This window comes from Heptranchias perlo, unplaced genomic scaffold (assembly GCF_035084215.1).
Source record: "Heptranchias perlo isolate sHepPer1 unplaced genomic scaffold, sHepPer1.hap1 HAP1_SCAFFOLD_47, whole genome shotgun sequence".
NCBI lineage: Eukaryota > Metazoa > Chordata > Chondrichthyes > Hexanchiformes > Hexanchidae > Heptranchias > Heptranchias perlo.
The window spans coordinates 1,979,544-1,998,700 of NW_027139484.1; the positions used below are offsets into that span (position 1 = coordinate 1,979,544).

Here is a 19,157-nt window from a genome sequence, read left to right on the forward strand (position 1 = left end):
ACACTATTAGTTTGAGGTGCTGTATTTGTTTGAGGAACACTATTAATTTGAGGTGCTGGATTAGTTTGAGGAACTCTATTAGTTTGAGGTGCTGTATTAGTTTGAGGAACACTATTAGTTTGAGGTGCTGTATTTGTTTGAGGAACACTATTAGTTTGAGGTGCTGTATTTGTTTGAGGAACACTATTAGTTTGAGGTGCTGTATTTGTTTGAGGAACACTATTAGTTTGAGGTGCTGTATTTGTTTGAGGAACACTATTAGTTTGAGGTGCTGTATTTGTTTGAGGAACACTATTAGTTTGAGGTGCTGTATTTGTTTTAGGAACACTATTAGTTTGAGGTGCTCTATTTGTTTGAGGAACACTATTAATTTGAGGTGCTGGATTAGTTTGAGGAACTCTATTAGTTTGAGGTGCTGTATTAGTTTGAGGAACACTATTAGTTTGAGGTGCTGTATTTGTTTGAGGAACACTATTAGTTTGAGGTGCTGTATTTGTTTGAGGAACACTATTAGTTTGAGGTGCTGTATTTGTTTGAGGAACACTATTAGTTTGAGGTGCTGGATTAGTTTGAGGAACACGATTCGTTTGAGGTGCTGTATTTGTTTGAGGAACACTATTAGTTTGAGGTGATGTATTTGTTTGAGGAACACTATTAGTTTGAGGTGCTGTATTTGTTTGAGGAACACTATTAGTTTGAGGTGATGTATTTGTTTGAGGAACACTATTAGTTTGAGGTGCTGTATTTGTTTGAGGAACACTATTAGTTTGAGGTGCTGTATTTGTTTGAGGAACACTATTAGTTTGAGGTGCTGTATTTGTTTTAGGAACACTATTAGTTTGAGGTGCTCTATTTGTTTTAGGAACAATATTAGTTTGAGGTGCTGTATTTGTTTGAGGAACACTATTATTTTGAGGTGCTGGATTAGTTTGAGGAACACGATCAGTTTGAGGCGCTGTATTTGTTTTAGGAACACTATTAGTTTGAGGTGCTGGATTAGTTTGAGGAACACTATTAGTTTGAGGTGCTGGATTAGTTTGAGGAACACTATTAGTTTGAGGTGCTGTTTTTGTTTGAAGAACAGTATGAGTTTGAGGTGCTGGATTAGTTTGAGGAACACTATTAGTTTGAGGTGCTGTATTTGTTTGAGGTACACTATCAGTTTGAGGTGCTGTATTTGTTTGAGGAACACTATTAGTTTGAGGTGCTGTATTTGTTTGAGGAGCACTTTTAGTTTGAGGTGCTGTATTAGTTTGAGGAACACGATTAGTTTGAAGTGCTGTATTTGTTTGAGGCACACTATTAGTTTGAGGTGCTGTATTAGTTTGAGGAACACGATTAGTTTGAGGTGCTGTATTTGTTTGAGGAACACTATTAGTTTGAGGTCCTGTATTTGTATTAGGAACACAATTAGTTTGAGGTGCTGTATTTGTTTGAGGTACAGTATTATTACGAGGTACTGTATTAGTTTGAGGTGCTGTATTTGTTTGAGGAACACTCTCAGTTTGAGGTGTTGTATTTGTTTGAGGTACACTATTAGTTTGAGGTGCTGTATTTGTTTGAGGAACACTATTAGTTTGAGGTGCTGTATTTGTTTTAGGAACACTATTAGTTTGAGGTGCTGTATTTGTTTTAGGAACACTATTAGTTTGAGGTGCTGTATTTGTTTGAGGTACTGTATTAATTCGAGATACGGTATTAGCTTGAGGTACTGTATTAGTTTGAGGTACTGTATTTGTTTGAGGCACTGTATTAATTCGAGGTACAGTGTTAGTTTGAGGTGCTGCGTTAGTTTGAAGTGCTGTGTTAGTTTAAGATGCTGTACTAATTTGAGGTAATATATTAGTTCGAGGTACTGTATTAGCTTGAGGTGCTGTATCAGTTTGATGTGCTGTATCAGTTTGAGGTGCTGTATTAGTGTGAGGTGCTGTATTAGTTTGAGGTGTTGTATTAGTTTGAGGTGTTGTAGTAGTTTGTGGTGTTATATTATTTTCAGAATCTGTGTCAATTTGAGGTGCTGTGTTAGATTAAGGTGTTGCATTCGTTTGAGGTACTGTATTAGTTTGAGGTACTGTATTAGTTTGAGGTACTGTATTAGTTTGAGGTACTGTATTAGTTTGAGGTACTTTATTAGTTTGAGATACTGTATTAGTTTGAGATGCTGTATTAGTTTGAGGTATTCGATTAGTTTCAGGCTCTGTATCGGTTTGAGGTATTTTTAGTTTGAGATTATGTATAAGTTTGAGGTACTATATTAGTTTCAGGTTCTTTATCGTTTGAGGTACTTTATTAGTTTGAGCTACTGAATTAGATTAAGATGCTGTATTAGTTTGAGGTATTATATTAGTTTCAGGTTCTGTATCGGTTTGTATTAGTTTAAGGTGTTGTATTTGTTTGAGGTACTGTATCAGTATGAGACGATGTATTAGCTTGAGGTATTATATTAGTTTCAGATTCTCGATACGTTTGAGGTACTGTACTAGTTTGAGGTACTATTTTAGTTTGAGAAACTCGATCAGTTTGAGGTGTTATATTAGTTTGGGGTATCTGGATTGTAAGGAAAGAGTTAGTCTTTATATTGAAGTAATATTAACCTTTAGCTTTTGCCTCTTAAGTAAGGAAGTATAAATCTCTGTTGGGAGAATGAAACTACAATCATAAGACAGATTTGCTTCATTTTACATGCATGCATATGTTTAACATAGAGACTAGTAGATTCTGAAGTCCAGAAACTCTTGGATTGCAGCTGATATCATAATACTCGTAAGTTAATTGTCCTTTTGATATAAACAATTCTCTGACAATCATAACAAGGCCTTTAAATCATTCAGAGTTGGTGAGTATGTGTATCAGACAGCATTGTGTGCTATTCGTCTTACCAGCTTCACAGGGAAGCAGGAGAGGTGTGACATCTGTATGATTGCTACGTATCATTCCATACTGACGCAGCGGGAAAGGGCTGTACTGGTGAGAGATAAACACCATTCTGCTTTTTGGTCAATGGGCAAGGCCATATGTTTTAACCAACAAGTTCAAAAGTTATAGTTATAATTAATGCCTAAAGCAGAACACCTGGCTGTGCGGAAGGAGCCTGTTTGCACCACAAGGCGACATCTAGTGGATGAGTGTAGTTAGGTGATGAGGGAAGTGATACTCTGATAACAGAGAAAATGCTGGAAACCCTCAGCAGGTCAGGCAACATCTGTGGAGAGAGTAACAGAGTTAATGTTTCAGGTCAATGACCTTTCATCAGAACCAAGTTGGGCAGTTGTGTTAGGTAATAGTATGAAACATAGGAATTGTTTCACTCATGTGAGGTGATTTGGGTACTTTTCTGTCTTTGGACGTTCAAGATCAAAAGTAAAATAAGGGCTCGTCCGGGATCTCTCACATATTTGGACAAACAACCCCGAAGCGAGAATCATAACCCTGGACCAACATACCCATTGGCAAAAGCCAATGCACTCAAAAGCCAGCCATCGTAAAACCCCTTTTGGTGGCTATCCTTGATAAGCAATTATGAGGACAGGTTGCATAGACTGGACTTGCATTCCCTTGAGTATAGAATATTAAGGGGTGATCTAATTGAGGTGTTTAAGATGATTAAAGGATTTGACAGGGCAGATAGAGACTATTTTCTCTGGTGGGGAAAGTCCAGAACAAGGGGGCGTAACCTTAAAATTAGAGCTCAGCTGTTCAGGAGTGAGGTCAGGAAGCACTTCTTCACACAAAGGGGAGTGGAAATCTGGAACACTCACCCCCAAAAAGCTGTTGAGGCCGGGGGTCAATTGAACATTGCAAAACTGAGATTGATTGATTTTGGGGCTAATTCGGGAGTTTAATGACTTTGACATTTTTCCCTGTGACTTGTATAGTTTCGATCGATGAAATATTCGTGAAGAGAGTCAGTGTAAAGAGTCTCAGCAGTTCATGTTTCCCCGAGACACTTCCTTCAGACCTGAGACCGAAAAGTTTGTCCTTTCCGTAGTGTAGCGGTTATCATGTTCGCCAGTTACATGCAGAAAGTCCCCGATTTGACCTCGGAGGGAAACATTTTGTTGGGACTTGCTCCCCATAAACCTCCAGGGTCGAGTTTGTTCATGCGTGAAAGGGGCGACAAACCTTTTTAAATTTAACAACGGCTACACCGGATTCCTGGTATAATAAGCACTAAACATTTTTAAGCAGACTCCTAAAATACAGTATGTAAAATGGGAAGGGATAAAAGTTCATGACATGCAAAGCTCAAAGATGTATTGACGTTTTAATTGTCACTTGGCAAACAAGTTAACATTTCCTTCAGTGTGCAACAGAACGTATTAATGGCGATTAAAAAAACATTAAATGTCTCACAGACTTGAATTATTTTTGTGCAATGAACTATTCCCAACCACAAGGGAACACTGCATCAAATATTTATATATTTAAGGATATAATAAGTTTTCATACATATATAATCTATGCCATCAGTAGACCTCGTGGTGAAACGGTAGCGCGTCTGATTCCAGATTCTGAAGACTGCGTATTTAAATCATGTCGAAATCACTATTTATCTTACCATTCATATCAACCTGGATAATTTCGGAATCACTGCTTTTTAATAATAAACGGAACTTTGGTCACTCGTTCATTGTTCATTGCTCCCTGTCATTGATAATTGAAATGAAATGTTAATCTGGCAAAACCGGAGAACAAAATATTAAACAAGCGAAACAAATACTGAGCAAAATTATTTGCAATGTTTTGGGGAAGTGCAGCTGAAAAGCAGAAGATCTGAATGGAATGATCAATGATTGAGCGGAATACATTGCTCGATTTGTTACTCGATTGCCTTCGACACCATGGAATTCAGGAGAACCTGTTTCATGGTTTGCACTGAACCCTTGGAGCGGAGCCAACAGCCGGCTCGCTGCCACAAAAGACAAGGAAGTAACAGTTTCCTCAGGCTTGGCTAGCTCAGTCGGTAGAGGCATTCCCCTCGGGATCGTGGGTGCGAGTTGCAACTTTTACGCTGCACTCATGAGCGGACCCCAGCGCTCCATTTTCGCTGAAATTGAGAATTTCTCCGCCACCTTTTTCTTGATATCACAATTGCTGCCGGTGCGAGTGAAAACGGCCCTCCGCTTCACTGTGAGTGCAAGAGACAAGTCTGGAGGAGCCGCGTGGCGTCCAATGAATGTCAAAACTTTAAAAGAAGAGTTAGCGATTCAGGGACACAAACCTCGCTGGTGGGCAAGAGATTTATTGTCAGAGGTTCCAGCCTTGCCTTCATCTCTTGTCCTCTGCGAGGCACTTGTTCCGGTTTAAATTTACAAACTGGGTGAGTTGGTGATCGGGGGGACTGCAGGAGACTCAGCGGCCCCGAGTGAGACACAGAAAAATCCGCCCAAGCCCTGTCCCAATGTACGTATGTGGAAGTAAAGACGGGAGGGGACGGTTTGACGCTCCAGTCAAACCGCCTGTCGGGGAACGCCTTGATTTTAAAATTCTCATCCTTGCTTTCAAATCCCACCAGAACCTCGCTAACCCACCCTATCATGTGGCTACAAGAGCAGGTCAGAGGCTGGGTATTCTGCGGCGAGTGACTCACCTCCTGACTCCCCAAAGCCTTTCCACCATCTACAAGGCACAAGTCAGGAGTGTGATGGAATACTCTCCACTTGCCTTGTTGAGTGCAGCTCCAAAAACACTCAAGAAGCTCGACACCATCCAGGACAAAGCAGCCAGCTTGATTGTCACCCCATCCACCACCCTAAACATTCACTCCCTTCACCACTGGCACAATGTGGTTGCAGTGTGCACCATCCACAGGATGCACTGCAGCAACTCGCCAAGGCTTCTTCGACAGCACCTCCCAAACCCGCGACCTCTACCACCTAGAAGGACAAGGGCAGCAGGCACATGGGAACAACACCACCTGCACGTTCCCCTCCAAGTCACACACCATCCAGACTGGGAAATATATTGCCGTTCCTTCATCGTCGCTGGGTCAAAATCCTGGAACTCCCTTCCTAACGGCACTGTGGGAGCACCTTCACCACACGGACTCCAGCGATTCGAGAAGGCGGCTCACCACCACCTTCTCAAGGGCAATTAGGGAGGGGTAATAAATTCTGGCCTCGCCAGCGACGCCCAAATCCCATGAACGAATAAAAAAAATCTCTGTGCTCCTCCAATTCTTGCCTCTTGCGCATCCCCGATTTTAATCGCTCCACCATTTGCGGCTGTGTCTTCAGCTGCCTAGGCCCTAAGCTCTGGAATTCCATCCTTAAACCTCTCCGCCTCTCTCTCCTTTAACACATACCTTAAAACCTAACTCTTCGACTAAGCTTTTGGTCACCTGTCCCAATATCTCCTTATGTGGCTTAGTGTCAAGTTTTGTTCAAAAACTCTTCCTGTGAAGCACTTTGTGAGGTTTTACTGCATTAAAGGTGCTATAAAAATGCAGGTTGTGTCCTCTGGTTATCGACCCTCCTGCCAATGGAAATAGCTTCTCCCCATCCATTCTATCAAAATCCCCTCATAATTTTGAACACCTCTATTAAATCTCCCCTTAACCTTTTTTTTTGCTCGAAGGAGAACAATCCCAGCTTCTCCAGTCTCTCCACATAACCCATCCCTGGACACGATGGAAGGCGGAGGGCTGCAACCAGGTTTGCAAATTATTGCCAATCGGGAGCTGGACAAATCGAAAGGAACCGAAATGACAAAGAGCTTTGTGTATCTGTAGATACGCTTTGGGAAACGGAATTGTAGGCGAATAAAGGACTGAGCAGACAGGCGGCCAAGACGCAGCTGAGTCGGCATGTCGCCCTGGAACAGTTACTCTGATGTTGTGGGTGAAATTAAGAGGTCGGAGCCATTTAAAGCGCTCCCAGTTACTGCAGATCAGGCATCAAAACCTGATATCAGCGTCAGGACGCTCAGAATACTTTTTCTTCATTCGTTCATGGGTTGTGGGCGTCGCTGGCGAGGCCGGCATTTATTGCCCATCCCTGATTGCCCTTGAGAAGGTGGTGGTGAGCCGCCTTCTCGAATCGCTGGAGTCCGTGTGGCGAAGGTTCTCCCACAGTCCGACTCAATAACAGACAAAGCACCGGTGGGCGCGCCGGTTGCAGGAGAGCTGGTTCGCGGTGATATCGACGCTGTGAGCGAGACCAGACCGTTTCCATGTTTCCACAAACAATGTCCCATCCTTTATTTCTGGAAAAGTAAGACTGATAGTGGACAATTGCATTTCTGTGGCTGCAACATGTAACTTTGGCTCGGTGACACGCTGCTTTAGTGTATCTAGCAAGAAAAAGCACCGGGCGGTTTCTGTGGCGCAATCGGTTAGCGCGTTCGGCTGTTAACCGAAAGGTTCGTGGTTCGAGCCCACCCAAGGACGAAAATTGCGCTTTTTTTCTTCCCACTTTCGGATTCATTGCCTCATTCTGATCGCCCTGAAGCCGGTGCCAGCTTTTCATTCCTGATCTGCAGTCACTGGCCGCACTTTAAATGGCTCCGATCTCTTCATCTCATTTCACGTTTTCGAATGTGTGATTTGGCTGCAAGAAAACACTCTGTGAACAATGTGATCTGAGCATGCCTGATTCGCCATAATTTACACTGCGGTCGGATATCAGGCACATGAAAAAAAACAGTGAAATGTTTGTGTGGGCGCGATGCTCTGGGATTCCCTGCCTGACCATCTCCACCGATCCTTCTCTGCAGCCTTCCGAAATACAGCGCAGTGAATGTATCCCTGTGAAATGAGCTCCTGGACAGTAATACGGAAATTAGTTTGGCTGAGGGGTTATATCCTTAACACGGAGTTTGCAGCATCAGGTTTCCGTAGTGTAGTGGTTATCACGTTCGCCTTACACGCGAAAAGTCCCCGGTTCGAAACCAGGCGGAAACATTTTAAAACCCTGTTCCCATTAAAAATTAGTAAATATTTAACGATTCACATTGCTGAATAATATGAACAAAGTCCATATCTCCCATCCCTGTTAATGCAGTCCGCTGAGAGCAGGCGATGAAAGCCAGCGTGATCGTGGGGGTGAAGGCTGCTTCCAATACTGTCTCATTCCCGGTGGGATCTGGCGGAGATTTGATAAGCCCCATCGATTCAACCAAGGTGGGAGAAATGAAACGGTGTTTGAGAAACATTCATATAAATGATAACATCCAGGATCCTGTCTTCAGAGCGCGTGGTGCAAAGGTCTGACTCCAGATCAAAAGGCTGCGTGTTCACATCACATCGGGGTCAGTGTTTCTTTCACCGCTCACATGAGACTGGATCATTCCCGAATGAAGGTTTTAATTGCTTTTTCACAAAAAAACCCAGAAGTTTGGTCTGAACCCTGACTCAGTACCGACCCAGTGGCAGGGAGGGTTGCGCCTGATACTCTCATTTATTTCATGCAACAAACTGACATGAACACTGGTATTGATTCAAAATTGACCTGCAGATGGACACACATGGAAAAAAGACAACCACAGAAACAGACAGCAACGACTTGCATATATTACATCCATATACATATTTATATATATGTACATAGCGCCTTTAACGTGGTCAGACGATTTAAGCTCGGTGAACTTGTTTCAGATTTCTGAAATGTACTTGTACATCCTTCAGAGGTCACGGGAAATATATTTTTTTCCCTTTCGAAAAAAGACGCGAAAAGCAGACATGTTTTGTTTTCAAAACGGCTGGAGAAATGGCGGACGATCATAAATTAGGAGTCGCCTTTGAAACATTTAAAGGCGACTACCTAAAAATCACTTAGTGCAAATTTCAAATCACGGTTACTATTTATTTAGGTCTGAAATAAATAACAATAAACATGTCAGTCAGCGCCCGCGGTGAGACGGTGATGAACTTGTTTGTTGTGAAGTTCACCGCTGGGCTAAAGTTGACGCCGTTCAAAAGACGTGAACCCACTCAATGTAAAGGATGAGCTCATAACCAACAGGTCCCGTCATCGTCAAACACCTCCTTTCTTGTTCAATAGAGGGAGCAGAGGCGTGTACATCATCAGACACCAGCAACTTTAAGAAATGGAACAGATAAAGGCACAGATGCAAGTTCCAAATCTTTTCAATGCAAAGTTATTTCACTTTACTTAAAGTGCCGTGAGGCTGAAAACGGGTCCCAGATGATTTGCGTTCACTCGTGACTTGTTTTCCAGTGTTGGTCCGTCAGGTTTGCAATTCAATTTGTGTTGGATATTGAAGATATTTCAGGATGATTGCACAACATACCATGTGTAAAGAAACATCTTGATAACTTCAATCATCGCACACTCTACATTGACGCTGCAGAGGCCCCAGCACCCCTTTCAATATTGTTTTTTTAACTCACAGTTTTCAAAAGGGAATTGGATAAACGCTTGAATGGAAACATTTTCAGGGCTATGGGGAAACAGCAGGTGAGTGGGACTAACTGGACAGCTCTTTCAGAGAGCTGGCACAGGCACGATGGGACGAATGGCATTCGAATGGCGCTGTCCTATTCCATGATTCCATTAATAGATCAATTTCCGCCTTTCACTGAGCCTCCCTAAATGGTGCGCAGTAATCGTGTCCCTGTGAAATGAATCTGAACAGTAATACGGAAATTAGCGTGGGTGAGCGGTTTGAAACTCTGGTTAGGCACCTAACAGGAAATTTCCCCTCTCAGTTTGATGAGATTATCAATGATCTCCCCCCCTTTCGATCTTCAATGTCTTTATATTTTTTTGATCTCTTCTTCCACTGTCATGCACTCAATGCTGGTCTCCCTGGTAAATACTGAAGAAAAGTGATTATTTAATATTTCTGCCATTTCGCTGTCATTGCCTGTGAGTTTGTCGTGTGTATCCCTTAGTGACCCTATTCCGATCCTAAACTTTCTTTGGCTGTTGATGTGTCCAGAATACATTGCTTTTTTTGATATTCCTTTTTGCCTTTCTAATAGTTCTTTAGACTTCTTTCCCAGTCTTTTCACATTCCCCCTCTCCTTTATTGTCCAGTGTGGGCCTTTTTCTTTCGTTTCAATTTTACCCTTATTTCTTTATTCATCCCTGGTGTGTCATTTCTGGCTAGTTTGTTCTTACTTTTTAGTGGGATATATTTCTCCTGGACTCTATTGATCACCGTTTTAAATGTTTCCCACTGCTGTTCTATTTCTTTGTCCAGGTCATTAATATGTCAACCATTTCACCGTTCGAAACTTCTCAAGTCACATATCCATGACAAAGCCAGTTGCTTTTGTGGGAGGAGCAAATCGACTTGGCAGTAAAATCAGCTGCAGCCCAATCCACAAATAAAATATTTCCACGTAACAGTAAAGATAACAAATGTCAGAAGTGGGATTCGAACCCACGCCTCCAGAAGAGACTGCGACCTGAACGCAGCGCCTTAGACCGCTCGGCCATCCTGACGACCGATTTCATGTTTCATTCTGCATCATTTCTGCACTGTTGGCCAGTGAAAGCATCATAAAAGTTTAAAATGGCACTCGCCTAAAGTCGGGCTCGAACCCACGATTAAGAGCTTAGTGCTCTGTCCGACTGAGCTCGCCGGGCCTGAGTATTGTTCACCGCCTGATCTGTCATTGCAGCAAGCAGGAGAAAGACACCATTTCGAATTATTGCAATCAATTCTGAGGGATCGGATGAACTGTCACTTCGAAAGTCACGGATTAATCAAGGACAGTCAACATGGATTTGTCAAGGGGAGGTCGTGTCTGACTAACCTGATTGAATTTTTCGAGGAGGTGACAAGGAGGATCAATGAGGGTAGCGCAATTGATGTAGTCGACGTGGATTTTAGCAAGCCTTTTGAAAAGTTCCCACATGGCAGATTGGTCAAAAAAGTAAAGGCCCATGGGATACAAGGGAATGCGGCTTGTTGGATCCAAAATTGGCTCAGTGGCAGGAAGTTAATGGCCGACGGGTGTTTTTGCGGCTGGAAGGCTGTTTCCAGTGGGGTGCCGCAGGGCTCGGTACTTGGTCCTTTGATTTTTGTGGTATCCATGAACGATTTGGACTTAAACGTCGGAGGCATGATAAAGACATTTGCGGGTGACACAAAAATAGGCCGTGTGGTTGATAGCGAGGAGGAAAGCTGTAGACTGTGGGGGTTCAGGCATTTTTCTGATAACAAAGCACTCAATCTATCGCTGAACGAATCTTGAACGAATACGTGTGTTTGACCCGGCACAGGCACGATGGGCCGAATGATCTCCTCTTGTGGACTAACATAATACGATGATACCAAGTGTTATCAGATGGAAAAGCAACACATTCCAAATAAAAGCAGAGAGAGGAAACTAGTCTAACAGCAAAACAGCACGGTGAGATATTGTATTTGGGAAGGATGAGGAGGGACAGTTTATCATGGTGGTAGTCACATAGGGTATCAATTGTGACTTTGATAAGGACCATTTCATGCTGCGACAGTCTCTGGTACTGTGTGTGAGTGTGGGATTCATTCTGTATCTGTCAGTCTCTGGTACTGTGTGTGAGTGTGGGATTCATTCTGTATCTGTCAGTCTCTGGTACTGTGTGTGAGTGTGGGATTCATTCTGTATCTGTCAGTCTCTGGTACTGTGTGTGAGTGTGGGATTCATTCTGTATCTGTCAGTCTCTGGTACTGTGTGTGAGTGTGGGATTCATTCTGTATCTGTCAGTCTCAGGTACTGTGTGTGAAGTGTGGGATTCATCTGTATCTGTCACTCTCTGATACTGTGTGTGAGTTTGGAATTGATTCTGTATCTTGTCAGCAGTGTGTGTGAGAGTTTGTGATTAATTCCTTACATAAAACTGTGTGTTAGTGTGGGAATCTTTCGGTATCTGTCAGTCTCTGGTACTCCATGTGTGTGTGGGATTCATTCTGTATATACAGTCTCCAGTACTGTATGTGGGAGTTGAATTCATCCTAGATATGCAGTTACTCATACTGCATGTGATTGTGGGATTCATTCTGTATATACAGTCTCCAGTACTGTATGTGGGAGTTGAATTCATCCTAAATATGCAGTTACTCATAATGCATGTTAGTGTGGGATTCATACTGTACCTGTCAGTCTCTGGCACTGTGTGTGAGTGTGGGATTAACTGTGTGTCTGTCAGTCTCTTGTACTGTATGTGAGTTTGGGATTCCTTCTGCATCTGTGAGAGTTGGAGTCATTCTGTGTCTCTGTGTCTCTGGTACTGTCTCTGAATGTGAGATTCATTCTGTATCTGTACGTAATTATTCTGTACAGATTACATTATGGCGTTCAATATTGTAGCTTTAATATCTCGATGTTAAAATAGTTTTACTCATTGTTTAATTGGTAAATATGGACATACTTTAGGATATGATGCTGGAGGTTTTAATCCGATAATTTGTGTGCTTTTTGGAGTACTATTAAATCTGTATCTCTGTGAGTACTGTTGTGGATATTAATGTATCTTTCAAACTGATAAGGTGACATTTTTGAATTGGTATGTAATGTGTAGATCAGTCTGTAGAAATAGAATTGACACCGTATCTTTCAATCTAATCTTGTATGAGATTTTTGGACTGGTATGTAATGTGTATCTCAGTCTGCACTAATAGAATTGACAATCTATCTTTAAATCTCATTCTACGAGTACATTCTGAACAAGTATCTAATTTGTTTCTCAGGTTTACTATCTTTCAATATTTCTCAATCTGATACTCTACCTGAGTTTTGGACTTGTGTGCAATGTGTATCATATGATACACTTTTCGAATGGATATTGCATGTATTAAAGTCATGTGTGAGAGTTCTGGGCTAGTATTCAATTTGAATCTCGGGGTACATTATTGGGATTCATTCTGTACCTTTGAATCGGGTACCATGTGTGATTTCTATCTGGTATTTAATTCGTAGCTAATTTTGCTCTATTGTGAGATTGACACAGTGCCTTTCACTCTGAGAGTGTGATTTTGGACTGGGATTTTTGTATCTACCTGTCAGCGGGACTGAGTTAGGGGGAATGGAACAGTGCCAGCCTCACCTACTCTGCTTGACTGTTGGATTGAAAATGTGTCTCTGGAAATTGTGATCAGTGTGGGACTGACTACTTCTGCTGTCTGAGACTGTGGAACTGATGACCTGTCTGTGTCTCTGTGCTCTGTGAGTGATAATATACCTACTGTGTGTGAGAAGGAGCTGGCTGCATTGTTCCTTCTGCCTCGGATGGAGGAAGCATCACATTTATTCTGGATCGTTCCAGTGTTTGCCTGGAGAAAGAAAACTATCTCTTGTTACTCAGGAACACGTGAGGTAGAAAATACAGAAGTGATCAGTTTAATATCTCTGTTAATGATCATTTTGAATATCCACAAATGAAATCCAGTGATACAAACAGTGTCAGTGTCTGACTCCACTGCAGTACTGCAGCACTCAGCTTCAGCATACCAGGTGTGTTGAGCTGTTTTACAACAATTTAATGACATCCAGACACGGCCCAACCCCTGCACCGATCCATGAATGGGACGACCCGATGGGGCAGGGACCTTTGTCCAGGTCAGGTTTCGAATCCCCTCTCCCATGGGACTAACCGTTCAACGGAAACCAAACAGCCGCTGTTTAAAATGTGTCCTTCACACTTCTCAGCTAAAGCCTGCAATAGATGCTCTTTGTATAACTCCCCACATCCTTACTGTCCGGCTCTGTTTCCACTCTTCACTATCCAATCACAATAAATAGGGTGAGGCTGGAACTAAACCAGGGCCATTCATTACTGGTTTGGGGAGAGAAAGCAGCAATGATTTTAATAGCAGGTTCTTCCCATTCTCTCTCCCTTCCCCTGGACACACCCTGTACACACACAGCCCGAGAATGACCTCTCCCTTCCCCCTCACACTCCATGTTCCGGGACCAGTTCCTGATCCACTCCGCCTCTTACAAACAGCCCCCCGGACTCCCGCTGAACTTCCCCCGGACTCAATGCCGATCTCTGAGCCCATCTGCGGACACGGTCCCGAAGCGATGATCTGCTGTAACGAGGCTGCTCTTTGCTCCCTTCCCCCGGGGGCCGTGATCTCTCCATTCCCGGCTGTTTTAAACCATCTTCTTCCGCTCACTGAGGGAATGGCGCCCACAATTCCCAATCCAAAAATCGATGGAAACTTTCCCCAATTGGAATTTTTCCGAGTCTGAGCAAAGGAAGTGGGTCTGGGGGAAAGCTCAGAGGGAATGGGGTCCACAGGCAGTGCAGGAACAGGCACCAGAATGGGAAACAGATGGGATTCCACCAGTGCCTAACGCTGGAATCTAGACTGACTTTACAATCTCCAACTATTAAACTAGATGTTTCCATCCCTGCTGTTTCTCTCGGGGTCTTTTGATGGTAAAGAGCCTTTCAGAGATAAAGTGAGCGGCTGTGAAATCAGCCAATGGATTCTCTTCATTAATGGTCCCTATAATGTGTGACTGAGAGAGGATTTCTCAAACCAATCCTGGAGAAACATGGGAGGAAAGTGGAAGTCGGTGTATTTGCTGGGACCGTGTAGGGTTAATATCAGGCAGCAACAGTCGCAGATTAATTTAACCGGAGTGAGACTGTAGGTCACTGAGAGTAATATCGAACAGCCCTGAGCTGTAAAACTGCAGATAGTACAACAGGCATTAGAGGGTTAAATGTGACCCATTGTTTCTGTCCCTCTCTGTACTGTCCCTGAGTGTGGGATTAATAGTGTGTCTGACCCTTGTACAATATCAGTGAGAGATGAGATTGCATCTTCTGTCTCTCCAACGCGATCTTTCTGGATAAAACGGCACTTTCCCGGTCAGTCTGGATCTAATACTGTTAACGTCTGTCTGTCACTGTGTCTCACCGCTCTCTGTCTCTCTCACCATGTCTGCCTCCCTCTCTCTCTCTGGTGCTGTATATGAAGGTGGATACTGCTATTGAGCGTGATTTGGACACAGATAGGGAGTGTAAGACTGATACTGTCTCTCTCTCTCTCGATTGCTGGACATGAAAGTGGGATACTGTCTGATATAAAATAGAGAGAATGAGATGCCCGGGCCGGGCCTCACAGTAAATGGGGATGTTTCGGCTCCAGTCCCAGTTCATGGTCATAATCTTTTCACAGATTCAGGGCGAGAGTCTCTGTGAGACGGTAACACTAGTGGAGAAACTCCGCGTCATAACTCAAACCCCAACACATGAGATTCTCCAAATAAACTGGAATAAGGTGTTTGTAAAACGCTGAACCCGTCTGGGAGGGGATGTGTGGGGAGATAGAACAGGGAAACAGACTGAAATGGAGGAGCCGAGTTGACTTGTTATTGAATGGACTGTATTTAGGCAGGAATATTAACGATTTTTCATTGTAACGGGGCTTATTTGAAAGCTTCGTGTTTTGGGAATCCTTGAATATGAAGCCCGGGTCTGTCAGGGTTTGTGCGGAGCGCTGAGGTTCGGTTCGATTATCGATAAACGGTTTGAAACTGTCAGATGGGGAGAACTGGAGGTTGAGCTGGAAGATCAGAGGCCGCTCTCCGCACTGTCACTCTGACTGTCTCCTCCCCTCCCGATTTCTCTGTTTAATCCCCCATATGGAACCAAAGCGGGTAGGTGGACTCTAAACACGGTTTACTCGATAACAGGACGAAAGGCGAGTAATGTTCCTGATCTCCTGGGCACCAGGCAATTCACTGTTATTTGTTTCTGTACAGAGTTACATTTCAGTGATTCCCCAGTGAGTTTGATGCGTTATGTAAATAATCCAACAAAATAGAACAGAAACGGAGCGAAGCGCTGAATTCCAGAGATGTGGAAAGGTTATTCGAGCAGTTCTGGTGATTCTTTACGAGCCCAATATGGCAAGTAGTTTAAATAAATACAAGAAACCTGGTGATGTGTGGGCTGGGATCGAGAAGTCACCGTTTAAAGTACCGGACTGTGGTCACTGCCCCGACTCCAGTCCCATTAATACCTCATCTCGTCCACAACGAGAAAAAAGCAGCTCAAAGCCACACTGGTAGCATGATATCAGCGTCTCCCTTCAGACAGTAACCAGCCCTTTCACAGATACAGTGGGTGGCTCTGAAAAGAGCCTTTACATCGAGTTACATTGAAACTGCACCACCGAAACAGGCCATTCGGCCCAACTAGACTATGCCAGCGTTTATGTTGCTCATGAGCCTCCTCCTTCCTGACTTCATCTAACCCTATTGGCATATCCTTCTATTCCTTTCTCCCTCATGTGCTGATCTATCTTCCCCTTAAATGCCCCTATGTTATTTGCCTCAGCTACTCCTCGTCATTGCAAGTTCCACATTCGAACCACTCTCTGGGTAAAGCAATTTCTCCTGAATTCCCTATTTGATTTATTAGCGACTATTTTATATTTATTACCTGAAGTTTTGGACTCCCCACAAGTGGAAACATTTTCTCCACATCGATCCTAACAAACCCTATCATTATCTTAAAAACCTCGATCAGATCAACCCTCAGCCTTCTCTTTTCGAGTGAAACGAGACCCAGTCTGTTCAGTCTTTCCTGATAAGAATATCCTCTCATTTCTGGTATCATCCTTTTGAATCTTGATTGCACCTTCTCCAATGCCCCTATGTCTATAATATGGAGACGAGACCTGTTCGCATTATTCCAAGTCTGGTCTAAACAAGGTTCTATACAAGTTTAACATAACTTATTTGCTTTTCAACTCTATCCCTCCAGAAATGAATCCTAGTGTTTGATTTGTCTTTTTATGACCTGATTAACCTGGGTCGCTACTTTCAGTGATTTGTGTATCTGTACCACTAGATCCCTAGCTCCTCTATCTCGTTTAGACTCTTATTATCCAAGCAGTGTGTGACCTCCTGATTCTTCATTCTGTAAGTTTATTATTTCCCTCTTGCATTTTGATGCATTCTTCTTTTGTATTAACTAAATCCCCCAATTTGGTGTCGTCCCCAAATTTTGGAATTGTACTTCAGATTCCCGAATCCAAATCGTTAATGTAAATTGTGAAGAACAGTGGTCCCAGCAACTGGAACTCCACTTCCCACCTTTTGCCAGTCTGAGTAGCGACCCTTAACCTCAATTCTCGGCTTTCAGTTTTGTAGCCAACTTACTATCCATTCAGCCAACTGACTCTGACTCCACGTGCTCTGAACTTAGCCATGAGTCTACAATGTGGTACATTATAGAAGGCCTTCGGAAAATCCAAATATATCACCTCTACTGCATTAACTTATCTGCACTTTCTGTTCCTTCTTCTAAGATTTCAATCAGGTTGGTCCTGTCCTTTGGGTTATCAGATTAAGCCTTGGCCGGTTTACTTGCTCTTGGAGCTCACAATGCTGGTTTTCTTCTGCAGCAGCACGGCCTGGATATCAGACAACACCCTGAGCGATGGTCACCCGTCCCAGCAGCTTGTTGAGCTCCTCGTCGTTGCGGATGGCCAGCTGCAGGTGTCTGGGGATGATGCGGGTCTTCTTGTTTGTCCCGGGCCGCGTTGCCGGGCAGCTGGAGGATTTCAGCCGTCAGATACTCGATGCACAGCATCCAGATAGACCGGGACTCCGGCACCCACACGTTCAGCATAGTTCCCCTTTCGCAGGAGCCTGTGAACACGGCTAACAGGGATTTGGCAGTCCGCCCCGGGATGAGCGAATCTTGGCCTTGGACAAAGCTTTACCGCCGGTTTTTCCTCTTCCAGACATTTCCACAATCTCACAAACACTTTCACAAAGAATGAAGAAATCCTCCCGCACTCGCCCTTCTGATACCTTCTGGAGGAGTACAGTGGGGGCAGTTGTGATGGGTCACTCTCAGAGTGTTTACACTGCCCGCTCACCCTCACTGATATTCTATCTTTGAACTGCTGTAATATTGTCCTTTAGTAATATTGCTGCTCCTCCTCCTTTCCCTATTTCCCTGTCCTTTCTAAAGATCTTATAGACTTGAATATTAAGCTGCCAATCCTGTCCAGTTGGTCGTCCGGTCTCTGTAATGATTTAATGTAATTATTTAACTTTACTCAATGGCTGATGTGAGCTGTGGTAAAATGTATTTCCAGCTGGTCAAGTATTGCAGGTATCGACTGTCTCTTCAGTCCGATATCAGGTGAAGAATTACTGGCTGGTGTGGAATTTCCATTGATTGGGGGTTGGTGAAATCTACTGGGCGGAAACAGGAACTGCAACAGAGCGAGAAAGGATCCGTCAGAAACCAGTGAAAATGAAGAACAAAATCCAACAGCCTGCAGTGTCTGGTCAGGATCTGATGTCTGGGAACTATTTTATTGTTGATTATTTTCAGCGATGGTGGTGTAGCGGTGAGCATAGCTGCCTTCCAAGCAGTTGACCCGGGTTCGATTCCCGGCCATCGCAATTAAGTGTTCGTATTAGTTTATTTCCATCAGAAACTCTTAAGTTCACAATCGAATTTGATGCAGTTCAGTTGGATATTATTTCCAAAACATAATCGGGTGTAATTATAGTAAACTGTTTTCAACCTTCATTTCTTTTCCCTATCGAAGGAAAAGAGGAAAAACATGCTGGAAATACTGATTTACCAAGGGTCCAATGAGAGTGAGGAAGGGAAATGATATGTTCGCCTTTATTGTAAGGGTGTTGGAATATCAGGGTAAGGAGGTCGTACTGCAATTGTCGTCTGAGGAAGTATTGTGTAAAATTGGCCAATATCCGGTGGAGTTTAGAAGAATGAGAGGTGATCGCATTGAAATGTATAAAATTCTTAGACGGCTTGACAGGGTAGATGCTGAGAGTCTGATTCCCCTGGCTGGAGAGTCAAGAACTAGAGCTCATAGTCTCAAGATAAGGGGTCGGCCATTTAGGACCGACATGAGGAAACATTTCTTCACTCAAAGGATTGTGAATCTTTGGAATTCTCTGCACCCCAGAGGGCTGTGGATGCTCAGTCGTTGAGTTATATTCAAAGCTGAGATCGATAGATTTTAAGAGAGCAACATGCATTATAAAGAGTTGGACGACCATGCATTATAAACAGTGAGAGCACCATGCATTATAAAAGTGAGAGCACCATGCATTGTTATCAGTGAGAGCACCATGCATTTAAAAAAGTGAGAGCACCATGCATCACCAACAGTGAGAGCAGCATTGATTATGAACAGTGAGACCAATATGCATTTTAAACAGTTAGAGCACCGTGCATTATAAACAGTGAGAGCAC

General features: G+C 43.3%; 4 non-coding genes across 4 annotated transcripts; 3 read left to right on the plus strand and 1 right to left on the minus strand.

Annotated features, from left to right (window-relative positions):
• Positions 1-7,313: 7,313 nt before the first annotated feature.
• On the plus strand, positions 7,314-7,387 carry trnan-guu (transfer RNA asparagine (anticodon GUU)). Its single transcript has one exon. It is a non-coding gene; the product is annotated as a tRNA-Asn (tRNA).
• A 440-nt stretch (positions 7,388-7,827) lies between these two features.
• On the plus strand, positions 7,828-7,900 carry trnav-uac (transfer RNA valine (anticodon UAC)). Its single transcript has one exon. It is a non-coding gene; the product is annotated as a tRNA-Val (tRNA).
• Positions 7,901-10,326: 2,426 nt separating this feature from the next.
• On the minus strand, positions 10,327-10,409 carry trnal-cag (transfer RNA leucine (anticodon CAG)). Its single transcript has one exon. It is a non-coding gene; the product is annotated as a tRNA-Leu (tRNA).
• Positions 10,410-18,262: 7,853 nt separating this feature from the next.
• Positions 18,263-18,334, plus strand: trnag-ucc (transfer RNA glycine (anticodon UCC)). Its single transcript has one exon. It is a non-coding gene; the product is annotated as a tRNA-Gly (tRNA).
• Positions 18,335-19,157: the final 823 nt, after the last annotated feature.